The following is a 14,996-nucleotide window of genomic DNA, read 5'->3' on the forward strand; positions in this document are numbered from 1 at the left end:
GAATTCATTACTGGATTCAGGGTTAGTGGTGCCCCACTGACTAGTAATGAACTGCCTTTACTGAGTACATTGGCTTTTGCAGGCTCTTCATTTAAAAATGTACAGTAGTGTCTGCACTTTCCCTGTTGTCTTTCTGCAAAAAGGACCAGTGCTTCCTCAGGAAATGCAGTAATTGTCAGAGTGAAATCAGTGATGCAGTCATCCCTTACAAATGCAATCTGTGACTGATTTTTCATCTTCAACAACAGATCCACAAAGGATGCTGAATGGATTTTTCTGTTTTCAGGCTACTGTAGTTGTTTTGTTTGCTTTTTCATTTCATCTCTTTGTGGTAGTTCATGTCTACTGTATTTGTAAGATATAAATCATTCACTTGTATTGATATAAATTAGTGTGATTTTTTTCAAACCCAATGAAATGTGAAAAAAAAAGAAACAGTTAATCCAACACAAATTCTGTTTCCTTCATAAAAAATGAAGGTGGTATTATGGATGGTTGCCATAGAACATGTGAAATATCTGAAGACTTCTGTTCTAATCTACAGAAATCAAATTGTGGAAACAAAATGTTCCAAGTGCTCTATGAAATTAGAGCTGGGCTGGTGATATATTTGTGTTTCCTTTGGCTGGGGGAGCAGGGCACAGCTACATCAAGAATGTACAGCTTATGGGCAGTCTTTAGACATCAGCAGGCTTATGCTGATTTATGCCACTGAAGGATCAGCTCTACTATGGGTGAGATTTCATGTTGCTGGGACTCTGTCTTATTGCAGTGCTGCTTTGCTTTCAAACAGCACTTGGAGTTATTTAGGGACAGATTTAGTTTTCATTTACACTAATGTAGCCTGAGATCTGTAGGGATGCAGTGGTAAAAATGAGTGGATATTGATCAAAAATTTCTTTGGGCCTCACTGACATGTAAGTAGGAGCTGGAACATAATAAAACATTTATTAAAAACTAAAACAAAATTAAATGGGCCTGTGCATTGAAAGAAGTAACTTATAAACCAGTTACCAGTGCTGTCTTATACTGGGAAACAGATACTCTGAATCCCTGTATTGAATCCTGTTCATGTTTCTGTAAGTTGTCATGCTCTCTGGTGATCAGCTGGAAATAAGCAACTCCTGTACACATGGTAAAACATTACCACCATTGTGTTCTTCTTAGCACTGCTAGAAGAAACAAGGACAGGGATAGAAAAATAAAACTGATCCTGGGTATCAGTGCTGATGAACAGGTGGGAAAGCTGCCCTGATCTCCCTTGCACTCAGGGGAGGGGAAATACAGGAGATGAGTATTCAAGGCTGTCATTGTCATGCTTCCTACCAACACAAGATGGAAAAGAAGGCAAAAGTAGCAACTGCAAACTCTCATGAAGAATTTACAATTTTATTTGTTGTATCCTATCCTTATTTTTCTGTGTTCTTCCTTTTTGCTTTTCAACAGCAGCATAGCATCCCAAAGAGCAGGATTTGGCCTTTGAAGTGGTCAGTTTGGCATGCAGGGATGCTCTGTGTTGGGAGTGAATGTAGGTGGAAGTAACAAAATGGAGCTTTTCACTACCCCACGTTATTTTAATAGACTTATTCTTCCATCCCTCTGTCCTATGCTCCTGCTGAGGTGTACCACCATTAGGCTCAACAGCTATGTTATCAGGTGCAAGTTTGTGCAAGGCTTACAAGTGGCTGAACCTTGCTAAAATCGAAGAGAACATTCCTTCTACAAATAAATATATAATCAGGGGTGACTGAAAGTAAATAAAAAAGTAAAAAACACAACACATCTTGTCTTTAAATCAAAATGTTATAAACTAAACCATAAACAAAAATAAATCACTCTAGTACATTTTTATGTTAGTATCTTTAGATGCTTCAAAGCAAATGGGACTGTATAGGAATCAGAGAGTGGTCTAATCCATTATCCAGAGAGATACTTCTAAAGATGATACAAAAAATGCTTCCCATATAATCTGTTGTTTGCAGTGACCATGTGTGTTATCATATCCTCCCTTTGTTAATGTCCATAAATATTTGCTCTTTCTTACTACTGCTTTCTATTAAAAAAACACAATTACAAAGGAGCAGTTACACTAACAAGACCTGTAAATAGCAGCCATAACTCAATGTCACTGCTAAGGAAGCTAAAGTACTTTTTCATAAAAATTTTAGGCTATTTTTGCTTTTTTGCCAAGTATTTCCTTTGTCACAGAACACCCACAACTGCTACGTACTCTTGTTCCTGGATTTTTCTTCTTTTCTGATAGTAATAGTAGCAACTTGACTTGGTTTCACCTTATAGATGGTGTGACATTTCTCTCCCTCCTTCAAGGAATGTATTTGTCAATTAAATAATTCTGCATATCTCTTTGGGAAGCAGCTCCCAGCTGCTGTTTGTTGTGCAGAGCACAGTGAGTTATCTTGGACATCGTACTGACAAGTTATCCCGTTTTTTGTCTTTCATTCTGTTTGCAAAGAAACCCAGCCTTGTGTGGAAGCTGCAAGGCTGCGCATGTGGAAATGGGCCTTGTGTTCCTGGGAAGATTTTTGGAGGGTCAGATCATTCCATTCTGTGTATGTTTGCATAATGAAGTAGAAAGGTGTAAGAAACATTGTCTGTGTTTTTTGCTTAGGCTGGGTTGTAAATGTTTGCAGGTTGGCTCACAGAAGCAAATTGCCTGATATTCTCTTCTCTTTCTGGATGTGTCTGAAACAGCTGAGCGAGGTAATCAGTGAAGAATACAGCTCTCTCTGCTCACAGGCAATTTGCCTGTCTAGTAAGGAGTGGTTCCAAGTTGTTTTTCTGATTCCTTTAAGTGAAGATCTTTTGTTCTTGCTAGTAAAATATGAAAAGACTTCTCCATTTAGCCTTTGTTTCCACTTTGCTAGAGAGGCCTTACTCTTTAATAAGCAAGGATGTACTTGACTGTATGGCCAGTCATAACTCTAAAATTTGGATCATACCTTTCAAAACACTCCAAAAGAGAATCTCAGGGAAACATCATTAAAATGAGCAGAAGACCAATGGGCTGGAAAGACAAATTAAATAAAAATGCATCCAATTCATAATCAAAACAGTGCTGTCTTTGTGATTTACCTGCAGTTTATCATCAGGAATGTCTCCTGTTCAGCAATGCATATAGCTACATTAATAACATTGTCTGCTGCAAGTGTACATTGCCTCTTGGTGCCAGATTATTCGTCTTCATATTCTGATCCACTGCAAAGCACAGAATATTGGATCCTATTGTATTTCTGCTATTCCATCTCTCATGTTCCTTGTTTCCTTCTTCTCTCACTAGTTGTGCACATCCATCTAAAAGTGGAATTGTTTCATACTGAAAATAAAATTAAAAGGCCTCGAGGGCTTCAGCTTCTGTTGCACTCACAATTGTTCACCCTTTCCAGTTCATGAGTAATCACCATTTAATACACAAGTGAAGTCAGATTTCCTAAAAAGAAAAAAAAATCCTTGACAGAATGTGTTTTCCTGTAAATCACACAGATGGAGCGAGACACAGCGGTTGTAATGCAGGGCTGACATTCTTTTACACTGTACAGTCATCTAATATTGGTTGCCATAAACACTATAAATCAATGCAGAGTGTAACTCTGCAAAACACCAGACTCTGAATCTGATGCAAGATGCCAGCAATAAAACATTTACCTCTACTGCAGTCACTTGTTTACAGCTTGTTTGCTGGCTTTCTAAACTTTCTCATGGTTCACACTTGACATCAATTGATATGGCAAAGGGAGCATAAACGAAGAGTGAAACAGACTTCCCAGCTGTTGAACTTGGTCAGATAGCTTCTGGCAGGCCACAACTGAAACAGATTGGTTTTCATCCTTAAGGCAATTTTAATATATTTTTCCTTACATCCTAGAAATAGTTTTAAGAGCGTTAGTATTTTGATAACTGGCATTAGAAATTCATATGGCTTATAGCTGAAGTAGCTGACTACTTGTGGCTCCTAATGTTTCTGTGACATTTTTCTTAGTAGCTGGATGTCTCTCATCTGCACTGCCTAGGAGTGAATGGATTCCTTTGATGGTTTTTACTGGGTTTAGAGTAACATTCAGGAGTTTAGACATTCATAAATTTTTACCTGGGCCTCTCATTTCCCATCGGTGTTTGGTTTGAGAGAGCTGTTTGTTCTGTATTGTTACTCATGTGACTGGATTTGACTGCCTCATTTCCGATCTGGATGTATTAGATAGGGAAGTTAGTATCAGCAAACTGCTGTGCAGCATGGAGACCTAAAAGCAGTTTGAGAATGGTGACAGTTCTCTGAAAGAAAACAAGAATAAAGTACCAGAGAGACTACTGAAATCTAAAATCTGGATTGATGTTTGCGTGTCTGCTGCCTTCCCTTGGCTTCTAGACTTCGATCCTCTCTAACCAAGGGCATTACCAGCATTATGTAGAATAGTTCTGTGATGACCTGTGCTATAGAGATCCTGTCTTCTGTTCTGAGGCCCACATTTTTGTTGCCATTCTGAATGTCCTTCTCCTGGAGGAGTGGCCTTTAGAAAGATCTAGTCATTCAGGTGCTTCCTTGCACTGAATTAAAAGCCACAGAGAATATGCTGTTATCAGTATGTCCTGTGAATGTGCAAGATATCAGAAATGTAGTGGAGAATACAGCAGATTCCATTTGCAACCACATTTCATTTAGCTTCCAAATACCTGTGGCTATCTGACCATACAAAATGGGCACAAAGCAGCACGTTAGAGTCTTGTGAGATTAGAGAGACAGTGCAAAGCAGTGTTAACTCCTATATGCCTGTTCTCTGGTCCACTGAATCACTATAAGGCTTTACCCTGAGTTCATTGGGCATCAGATCAGGCCCAAAACCTACAGTTTGTAGGTCTGCATTGCCCGTAATTACAGAGAACCACAGCAGCTAATAAAGTCATCTGAGTTACAGCAATCTCCTTTCAAAAATGTCTTTCTCTTTTTATTGTCCCTCCTCACAGAGCAGAAGTGTCTGCTAAGCATTGGGGGGGTTGTAGAATGCTGTTGTGATTTGTCAGCAGTTATTTTTCAAGTGTTCTTTAACAAAAAAAAAAAAAGGATGATTTTTCTTTTTTTCCAAATCTCTTTTCCCTAAAGCTGGGCACAGTTCTTTTCAAGTGCTTATGGCTCCTTACATTCAAGCTGTGTGACACTGACAGAGAGGAAACGATTTCAGGATAAAAAGTAGAATCTTTCCATGGAGGACTGTCTTTAGATCAGGTACAGTTTTTGCCAGGAGAATGCATTTCATTGCAAGTATTTTACCTTTCTCTTTAGTGTTAAAATCTCATTATTCTCCTGTCCTCATATCTAAGTAGAGAGGTAGGGTAGCTGTGAGAGGTAAAGGCAAATAAAATCAGCTCTAAATACAGTAGCTGTTAGTGACATGTTCTAGAATTGTGGCACTTGGGCAATATAAAGGTTCTCAGAGTTCACCATTTGTCATCTGCTACTGGAAGCCTGTCTGTGACCTGATAGCAGGGACTGTATTAGCTTAAAGCAGGAGGATGAAGATTTGTATTTTCAGGGTGAATTTGAATTCTTAGTATGAATGGAAATCAGGCATTTCAAAATCTGTGATATCTGATGACAGTTTAACCTTCTCAATCATTAAAAGCTGGATCATAGAGACAAGTTAGTAACTGTGGGATTCTCTTAAAGCTGTGCAAAAAATCCTTCCTAGCCCTCACACCTAGTAAAGAACCCACATCTGTATTTTGGGGATTTGCAGCAAGGCTGACATTTATCACTAGCATAAGTTATTGTGGTGAATACTGTTACTTTAACTTAACCTTTTTTCCTAAATGTAATTTAATACAAGTGAAGCACTGCTATTTCTTTTAAAAGAGGATTGCAACAAAAATTATATGATATGACATTCATAAGCCTTTCAACTAAATGCTTCTGTTTGCCTAAAGTATAATATAAAAATTAACTGGAGAAAATCCCAAGTAAATTATCTGTAGCATGATTTATTGCTCCCAAATTCATTGAAGTTGATGTAATTATCTGAGCTATTTTGATGCCAAGTGGAAGTGATGAAAAACACTGTATGCTGCCTCTCCACCCAGATTACTAGCTTTTTTGCTGGGTCTCTATTTTAGGTGCTGTTATTCAAAGTTCTCATGCATCACTGTATCACAAATGCAAAATTCCCAAAGACCAGAGTAGATGACCAGCACTTCTATCACATATTCCCAATCTGAATACACTTTGATTAGCCACATCTTTGATCCCTGTGTCACACTGTAGAATTTATAGGTGTAAATATTTTAGGATTCCTATTAGATTATCAAAAGAAAACGTGTGACAGTGTGTGGAGATGACAAATTGTTACTGTTGACCTGTTCTGCTGGTTTCCTGATACCCACATATATATATTTAGACTTGATTTAAAGTCCTTAAAATGAAGGAAAGTAAGGATGAGAAAATACGAAACAGCTGGTAAGCTCCTTATATATCAGCTGGATAGTTACAGCATTGTGTATGCAGGGGTTGAATACAGAATAATGGTAATAGGTTTTTCATTTTACATAAGGGTTCAAAAATAAGTGCCTGGTGGAGATGAATTGAAAAGATACATTAAACATAAAATAACTCCAATGTTTTGACTTAAACTGACAAAAGCAGGGAGATTCAAAGACTGGCCCCCACTAGTTTTTCACCTCATTGTGAGCATTCATTTCACAATATATTACAGTGCAAGGATTGTGCTCCACTCTAAGATCTTTTTCAATAGTTTAATACAATAGAATGAGTTCATAAAGAGAAGTAACAAATGCAGAAGCTCCTTTTTACTGATTATTTAAAACTATCACATTTCTAACAGTTTATTGTAGTTTGATATATATTTAACTCTTCCATAGTCCACAGAGATCAAAGATCTGTGAGCCACAGTTATCAAAGATCTTTACAAAGAATGATAAGTGACAGTGGGTTACATTTTTGAAATGTGGTGAGATGAATTAGGAGCCCCAGTAGTACTGAATGTGGATTCCTAAGTCACCAGATGATTTTGAAAAATGCAGCCTTTTTATTTATGCAGAAGCCAAAGAACCAGTGAAGTGATTTGCGGAAGGTTACACAAGAGAAATGGGACCACATCCTTGTCTTGACTGTGAGCCTGGGATTCCAGCAAGATGCTAACAATGCCTCTCTGCTGGTAAATGAAATCACGTCATGCATGTCTGTAACTTAGTTTGGTTTAGGCAGCTGGGCTCTCTGTTTGTAGAGCAGTCCTGGAAAAGAACATTTCCAATAGAGCCTAGTTGAATTTGATTCTAAGCACTTCATCTATTCTCTGAAGTTAATGGTAGTCTGTCCTGTCTGTCCTACCCTCCTGTCATATTGGTAACTGCAATTTTGGTATAAGATTAGTTAGAGAGGTGCCCTTTGATGGGCACCTTGAAAAAGGCCTTATGATAACTAGGATTATTGAAACAGTAGAAAGTAAAGATTCCTCAACTTAACTGTGACAGCTGCAGAACATTTAGCATACACATTATTTGTCAATATGCATAACAGAAGATATGGTGGAAAGAACTAAGATTAATTAGATTCTGCTGAGCTAAATGGCACTTGACACGCATTATACAATATCTGCACGTTATTAAAACTATGAGTAAGTAAATGCCATTTCTCATTTCCATTTGCAGCATAGTCCATTTTGAAGCACAATAATTACATAGACATGACATCTGCGAGTTTTTTTCGAAATGTCAAGGGACGCATATTCTTATTTACTTGTGGTTTTAATCCCTTCTTGTCCACCATGCTGGTTACAATGCCCTTCTGACTGAAGGATAAGTGAGGTCTGCATGCAGATTTTGCGTTGCACAGAATTATCCAGGTGGTTTTCTTTCCCATTGTCTTTACATTTGTCTGACAAATCTGTCAGTTCATAACAGGTCCTAAATTGTGACCACCTTCCTTCCCCTCTTGCAGTCTTCTAGAATATTCTCTCCCTTTCTGTTTGTCAGTATAGGCCTCAAAACATCATTTTGACGTAACTTTGAATCCAGCAGTACTTAAATGTGCGAACCAGCCATGTACTTTGAAAAATATGCTAAAGCGCATGCCATGTGATAGTATTTTCCTCTTCTTGAGAGCACATTAACATTGATGTAATACCACCCTTTTGATGAAACTCTTCTGGCATGAGGCAGAAGCTACATTTCTTCTCAGGGAATACTGGACCGTTGTTTGCTGTGCTCGTCCACTTGGAGCAGAAGCAAATTACACTCTTTAAGAACTACCCTATCTCCTTTGCACAGCATTGTTCAGCTTAAAATCAGCACATTTCTGTTCTTATGCATGCTTATGGGATCTCCCCAAATGGCAAAGCACATTCAGGCTCTGATTTAACCTGTGATATTTCCTAGGTATGCATTTAGTCTTCTGCTTCAAATTCTACTTACCTGGCGCACTATAGCATGTGCACAAAAGCTACCTACTTTCTCCAGTGCTTTCCAGGTGTGAAAGTGAAATACCCAATTTAAGGGCTCCTCTTAGAGACCACTGTTGTCTCTTAAGTACCACTGAAGATACTCTGTCTCAAAGCCTATAGGGTCTACGTATCACATATGAAAGATTCAGGAGCTGCCTCTGAAGATCAGAAGAAATTAGACATGACCAAGCAATGTGAATTAAACAGCTGGTAAGGAAGTCAAGCAAATTTCAATAGAATTCACCACCATATCTGAAGAACATAGACAGTTCTCAGTATGGACCACAACCTGAGAAAAATGGGAAGATGTACACAGGGAAGGTAGATAATTCCTGTTGTGAAAAATACACACGCACAGAGTCTGCAATAGGCAGTGTGCTGGATCCTTGTAGCTAAGGCATAATCTGTGCTTCTACAATTACTTCTTAAAATTAGCAGAAGAGCAGACATTGGGAAGGAAGAGCACACAATTTAATGATACTGCAGGACACCTCGCAGGGTTATCAGAGAGGACACAAATTCATACAAAACTACACTTGATAACAAACAAAGTGAAAATGGTGAAAAGCAAGTGCACATTTTGAACTAAATTAGGATGCTGGGCACAAAAGACTGACATATGAAAGGACTGAAAAATCGTGGTATTTTAGGAGTAGATGATTATAGCTGCATTATATTTTTGATATGCAAACAGAATAAAGCCCAAATCTGTCATGGATGTATAGTAGTGGTTTTAAAAGAGCTAATTTCATAAAGCTTAAAATAATTATGAGTCACATTGATTTAGAGAAAGAATTAAGGCTGAAGAATTTGAATAATTGGAGACTGTGTAAGAATATTTTACTAGATGCTGTGCAGAATTATTTCCAGATGAGAAATTCTCACATAATCATAAAATATTTTCCTGTAATGGCAATAATTATGGCAAATGCTAAACAGCAGGCACTAAAATGTCATATTTAAATTGGCAAATCAGATTAGGCTGGATCCTGGGCTTCTAAGGGGTTGGGGGAACTCAGGGCCATTGCTATTGGTTTTCAGTAAGCCTTGGAATACCAAGAAAGGTTTAGAGAAATGAAAGTGAACTAATAGCATGCCAGTATTTAGTAAGTTTAGTGAGACACAGAATAAAGAATTCTATAATATTTAATTAATATTTTCTATTAGTATGATTAAGAACTTAAATGAGACTAATTAATGTCATTGAGCAAAGGTTTGTGGAAAGTACATCTCATCAAAGTAATTTGGTAAGTTATGTTACAGTGGGCTTTTTACATCTCTGACTGATAAAGCTTTCCCCTTCCCCTGCAAGTAATTAAAAGAATTGACCAAGGACCATGGTTCATTCTCCCCGAGACAGATGAGCGTGCTTTTAGATTTGGGTGGGGGTTTTTTTGGTAGAAGGCTTGAGGTAGTAAGAAAGCCACAGAAACAAACAAAAATCAAATAAAACCCCCTAAGGGAAGCCCTGAAGCCTTCATTCTATTTTTAACAAAACAAATAGTCACAGTGGTTTCTTCTAGCTTTCTTACCTGTGAAAATATGGTCAAATTCTATACCTGTGAATAGAGAATTATGACCCTTGTCATGCACTGTAGTCATGCTGTCTTCTCTTCCTTCTTCAATCAGTGTACTCCTGAACTTCAGGCTGCAGTGCACCAGGGAGGTTATACAATTCCAGTCCCCTGTGAAATGGGTAAATTCACATGATCTATAATCCTCCAATTGATGGCTGCATTGGTATTTCTTACCTGTGCTCCATGAGCTGCTGAAACAGCTAGGGTTTTTGTGTTAGTCCTTATCTATCTGTAGCATTTTTGCTGTTCAAGAATTAATTCTGTCTCCATTTTTATCATTTTGTCTGATTAATATATAATAAATAATGTTTTATATGTAGCTGGGACATTCCTTCTATTAAAAAAATGGCTTTAGAAATAAATCTTACATTTATTTAATATGTAATATCTGAAAACAGATCCTGACAAAGGTCATGATGCTGGTTTTGCACCTTGATTATGAAACATTATGTCCACCTCTGTCACTCCTCTACCAGCCTCCCCTGACAAACAAATAGCCCTAGGAAACTTGAAGACAGTAAATGCTTTTCTCAGTAATCAATGGCTGCTGCTAGCAATATACACAGTGCTAGAAGCTGATGAGTGTTTCCCAATGGTGCTTACATCACATGTCAAGTTCTTCTGAAATTGCCACAGAATCAAGTTATAGTGTGTGAGATTTGCTGTTCTGAAAATCATTTTATCGCTATGTGTGTTGGAGCTTGGTTCTTTAGCTTCATAGTAACTGCAAGAATGGCTGCTTTCTTGTTTATCTGCTGAACAAGCCCCTGTGACTACCAGGAAAAACATTTGAGAAGAATCCGTGCCTCAGATGAGTTCTGATATAACCACAGTGCTGTCATCACCTAAATGTCAGCTACCATGTGGCATTTGCTGAGGAAGGTACTACTCCAGCACAGGCTGATAGATACAGGTATCTATGGGACTGTAGAAACCCTGACAGCTTCTTGTCTCATTCTGTCTCAGAGCTGACTTTATTTCTTCTCTATATAGAGTCTATCTCTGTGCTCTATTGCTCCTGCTACTTGTATGTGGTTAGCTGAAAATCGCACAGTTAATACAAGTGTGTGACTACATACCATTATCCTCTTCAGCTCTCGGGGTACACTGATTAGTGGTTAGGCAGCAATAGTATCAATAGCACGTCCTGGATATTGCTGACATCCCATATTTCCTTATAGCAAGACCTTTCAGACAAGGGAATTAGTAGCAATACTGGGAAAATGGGTTGCCTGGTAATTGATGTAAATAGCTTGGTTAATGATTCTGCTAAACCAAAGTGGCATGTGATTGTAATGGAAATGCTACACTGGTTGGAAAACAAGATATTAATTTAGAACATAAGGACAAGAAGAAATAATGTTTGGGGATTGAGTAAAGGGCATTCAGCTTCTCAAGGCTCATTTCCTTTTTCTGTATTACTCCATTAACCACAAGATGCTATCATGATTTTTAATGACCCCAATGTTTTTGCCTCAACAACTTTGTCGGGTAGACAATTCCAGACACCTGTGATAGTTCACATGATTGATAGCATGTTTCTTTGAGCCTGCTTGGATTTCATTCTTTAATTTCACACAAGAAACTCATCGCTACAAAAGAAGAATTAATTATCTTCTGTTGTTCTCATCATAGTAGCAAGTGGCTGGAATCAAGACATTTACACTGATGCTCTACATTTAATAGCATTGTATAATTTCATTTCTTTTTTACTGAGTTACAGTCTAAATCATTTTTAAAAGAGTATCTCCATACATTTTAAGAGCTTATTAGTGCTGGAGTTCCTAGTTCTTTGGATGAAATGTTTCCATCTCAGGATAACTAAATTTCCCATGACAATTTAAGCCACAAGGAATGTCATTTTCCCAAGAGGTGCCAATAGCCCTGAGATATCAATAGCAATAGGTTCCTAAAGGAACTTCTTTTTCTGTTACACATTGTATGCTTCTCTTCTGTTTTCTAAACTATAGTGCATGTTAATTTTGTATGCTGGAAAACCACAGCCTCACTTCATGCAGATATTGGAAAAAACATCCATAGAAGTCCTGGTTTTGCACCAATATGATGGAAAAATAAGTGTATTTATATTTACATATTTATGATGCACTGTTGTCCAGAAGTGCCAATCAAGTGTCATAAAAGTCCTGTGAATGGAGATGTCTCTGTGTCCTTGCAAAAGTCTGCTGCTGTTGTTCATGAGTTGTCTGGAAAAAATACACCAATTGTGCAGAATCACTCAAATATGGCAACTTTTCACCATTTAGTGATGGCCAGTTAGCAAAAGTTTCAAACCTGACCTTAATAAATCCTCATAAATTAGCTGTTGCAAGCAGGTTTTAGGCTTCCTCTTACATACATAGGGCTTTGACAGTCCGTTGCACAAACCTTTTGCACATCCTTGCTTTATTTAGATTTGGAGGGAGAAAGAAAGGTTTGGAAGCAAAGCTCAAATTTTCAACCTACAAATACATCATGTAGGGTGATTTTGTCTCCTGGAAATGTCTGGAAGCTGTTTTGTTGTTACCATGGAATGGAAGCATATTTAGAAACAGCAAGAAGTGGCTGAGAAATTGAATTGTTGTTCGCTGGACATAGCTGTGGAAAATAAAAAATGCACGCCTTTTGAAACATGTGCTGTAAATACATAAAGGTGCTTTGTTTCTACTGCACTTTGCCATACATATAAGAACAGAGTCCTAGGAATGAAACTCAAGCATATGAACAAGTTTGATGTTAATGCTTTTTTTGTTAGGACAGCTCTTGTGGTTTGCTCCACACCTTTATTAGTTACATCACTCTCTTAGTTCAGATATTGGTACACCCCACCATGACTTGAAAAGGACATTATAATTGCAGAATGTATAGCTAAAAATGAGCCATGTTTAAAGAATAAAACAAAGGAACCCCACCCCCCGAAATGTATTTGATGTGTCTGAACAAGAATTTCCGAGATATTGTAAAATAAACTGAAGCCGATATTGTAAGAAGGCACAGGACCTTCACGTTAGAGATTGCTTTAGGACTAAATGAAGATCAGAGGATGGTGATCCCAATTTATTATCCTCTATGCACATTATACAAACCATTTGGGTATTGACCCGAGGGTGAGGGTAGTTATATCTCATAAAAAGCAAAGGATTATGGAGCATACTGAAAAACACTGATAGTGGAAATTGCTTTTTTATTAATCCATGCTTAGGTTCCCTGTCTGTAATTCTTGTGACCTAAATAGTTGTTCAGTGGAAACCTTGGTGCTCTAGAAACTCTGTGTGTGAAATCCTTGTTTACTTTCTTCTTTTGGAAAGACCACAGCACCTGCTACTTATACACCATTGAAAATGTTTCTGAAGTGTAGCGTAAGTTGGCCACCATCAAGTTGCTGGTGTCGTCACCAGACTTTGCATGCAACAATCCCATCTCTGGTTCTCTTCTGCTGTTTGTAGCTGTGGGTGCTTAATAATATGTCCTTTGGGGTGACTGGAACAACCACTGGCCAAAAAAGTAGATTCAAGTATTCAAGTATTATGTGATAAAATGGAAGAAGTAGAAGTGAAAAGAGGTGTCTCTTTTTTAACTAACTTGAGAAAGAAAACAACACGTGGCTCAAAGGCAGTGGAGACAGTGGGAGCCTTTTGGCTGATTGCAGTGAGTTCGGATAAGACCAAAGTGTGAGAAGAGGTGAATGTTACTATGCATGGCTATTATTTAGCACCCCATTTTATTAGTATGAGGATTACTGAGAAAATGTTGGTCACCTGCTCTTTCAGCAATGAATTGCTGTTTAATGGGTTTGGTGGGACTTTGATCACTTATATTTCCATGCCATGACCTGTTTTGGAGTTTACTGTAAAAGAAAAGGACAAGTCAGTTGAAAGTGCTTTTGCAAAATCTTTTGAGTATGTGGGACTGGGGATTTGTAATAGGGGAGTAGCTCTCAAATATGTGCAGGTGGGTTCTTCTGCATGGGGGGAGGAGTATGGTGTGGTGTACTGCTGGAAGAATCAATTCTGCACAAGTGGGAACATTTCCAAGAGTATTGTTGTGCCTTAAGGAATCTTAAAAATAGAAAATGTGTGTCCTGCTGAGTTGGGAGCTTCTGTAAATTAGATACCAGGAGCAGCAGAGGTATAAAGGTTCAGAGACTTAACAAACACGTGTTAATTCTTGAAAAGTGTGTTTTCTGTGATACTTTGGAAAAGTTTTGATGTACTTATTAGGAGTATATTCTAATCCCTCCTGTGGTTTCTGCTGGCTCTGGTATTCTTCACTGCCTGCTTTAAACTGTTATGGAGCATTTCTGTGTGTGCTGCTAAACAGGTGCCATCTATCACTTCAGAGGTGGGTGATGTTATTCCTGTGTAGAGATATATCTTGTAAAGCACTTTAGGATCCTTTGGGATGAAAGGCGCTATTTAAATCTGAGACTTTATTATTGTTTGTCCCCCTCTACAAATAAATCATCTCACAAAATGACTGTGGAAGAAATTACTCTTGCATAAATGAATTCATCCTGTTCTCCCACAGAGAGATGAGAAAAACTTTATAATAACTATCGAATTGTTTTACAATCAAAATATCACAATGCTTGAGTAGTTTCCTACTTGTGACTTTGATAATGAGTTTTTGAAAAGTAACAGAAAGTGTTTCCAGAAACTGGAAAATCAGATTAGCATATCTGCTATATAGGATTCTTTGTTAAGTCAAGTTATTTCTTGTTTGGGTAATAATAGCTGTGCCTTTGTTAATTATTATTTCATATTGTCATTATTAGGCTATTAATAATTTATAGTAAAAGCAGCTTCTTTTTGCTATGTAAATGTTTTCATTCTTATTCATCAATTCCTTATTCCATTATTAATGTGATTCATAAATACATTACATTTAGATCCTCTTATAGGAGAGGAGGTATTTGCTCCTATGTTTTCTCTTTTGTTCGGATGTGAAGTAAAGCAAGTGT

The sequence above is a fragment of the Pezoporus flaviventris genome, unplaced genomic scaffold, assembly GCF_033815535.1.
Source record: "Pezoporus flaviventris isolate CSIRO_AGI_PZ_B2104156 unplaced genomic scaffold, CSIRO_AGI_Pfla_v1 ptg000041l, whole genome shotgun sequence".
Classification (NCBI taxonomy): domain Eukaryota; kingdom Metazoa; phylum Chordata; class Aves; order Psittaciformes; family Psittacidae; genus Pezoporus; species Pezoporus flaviventris.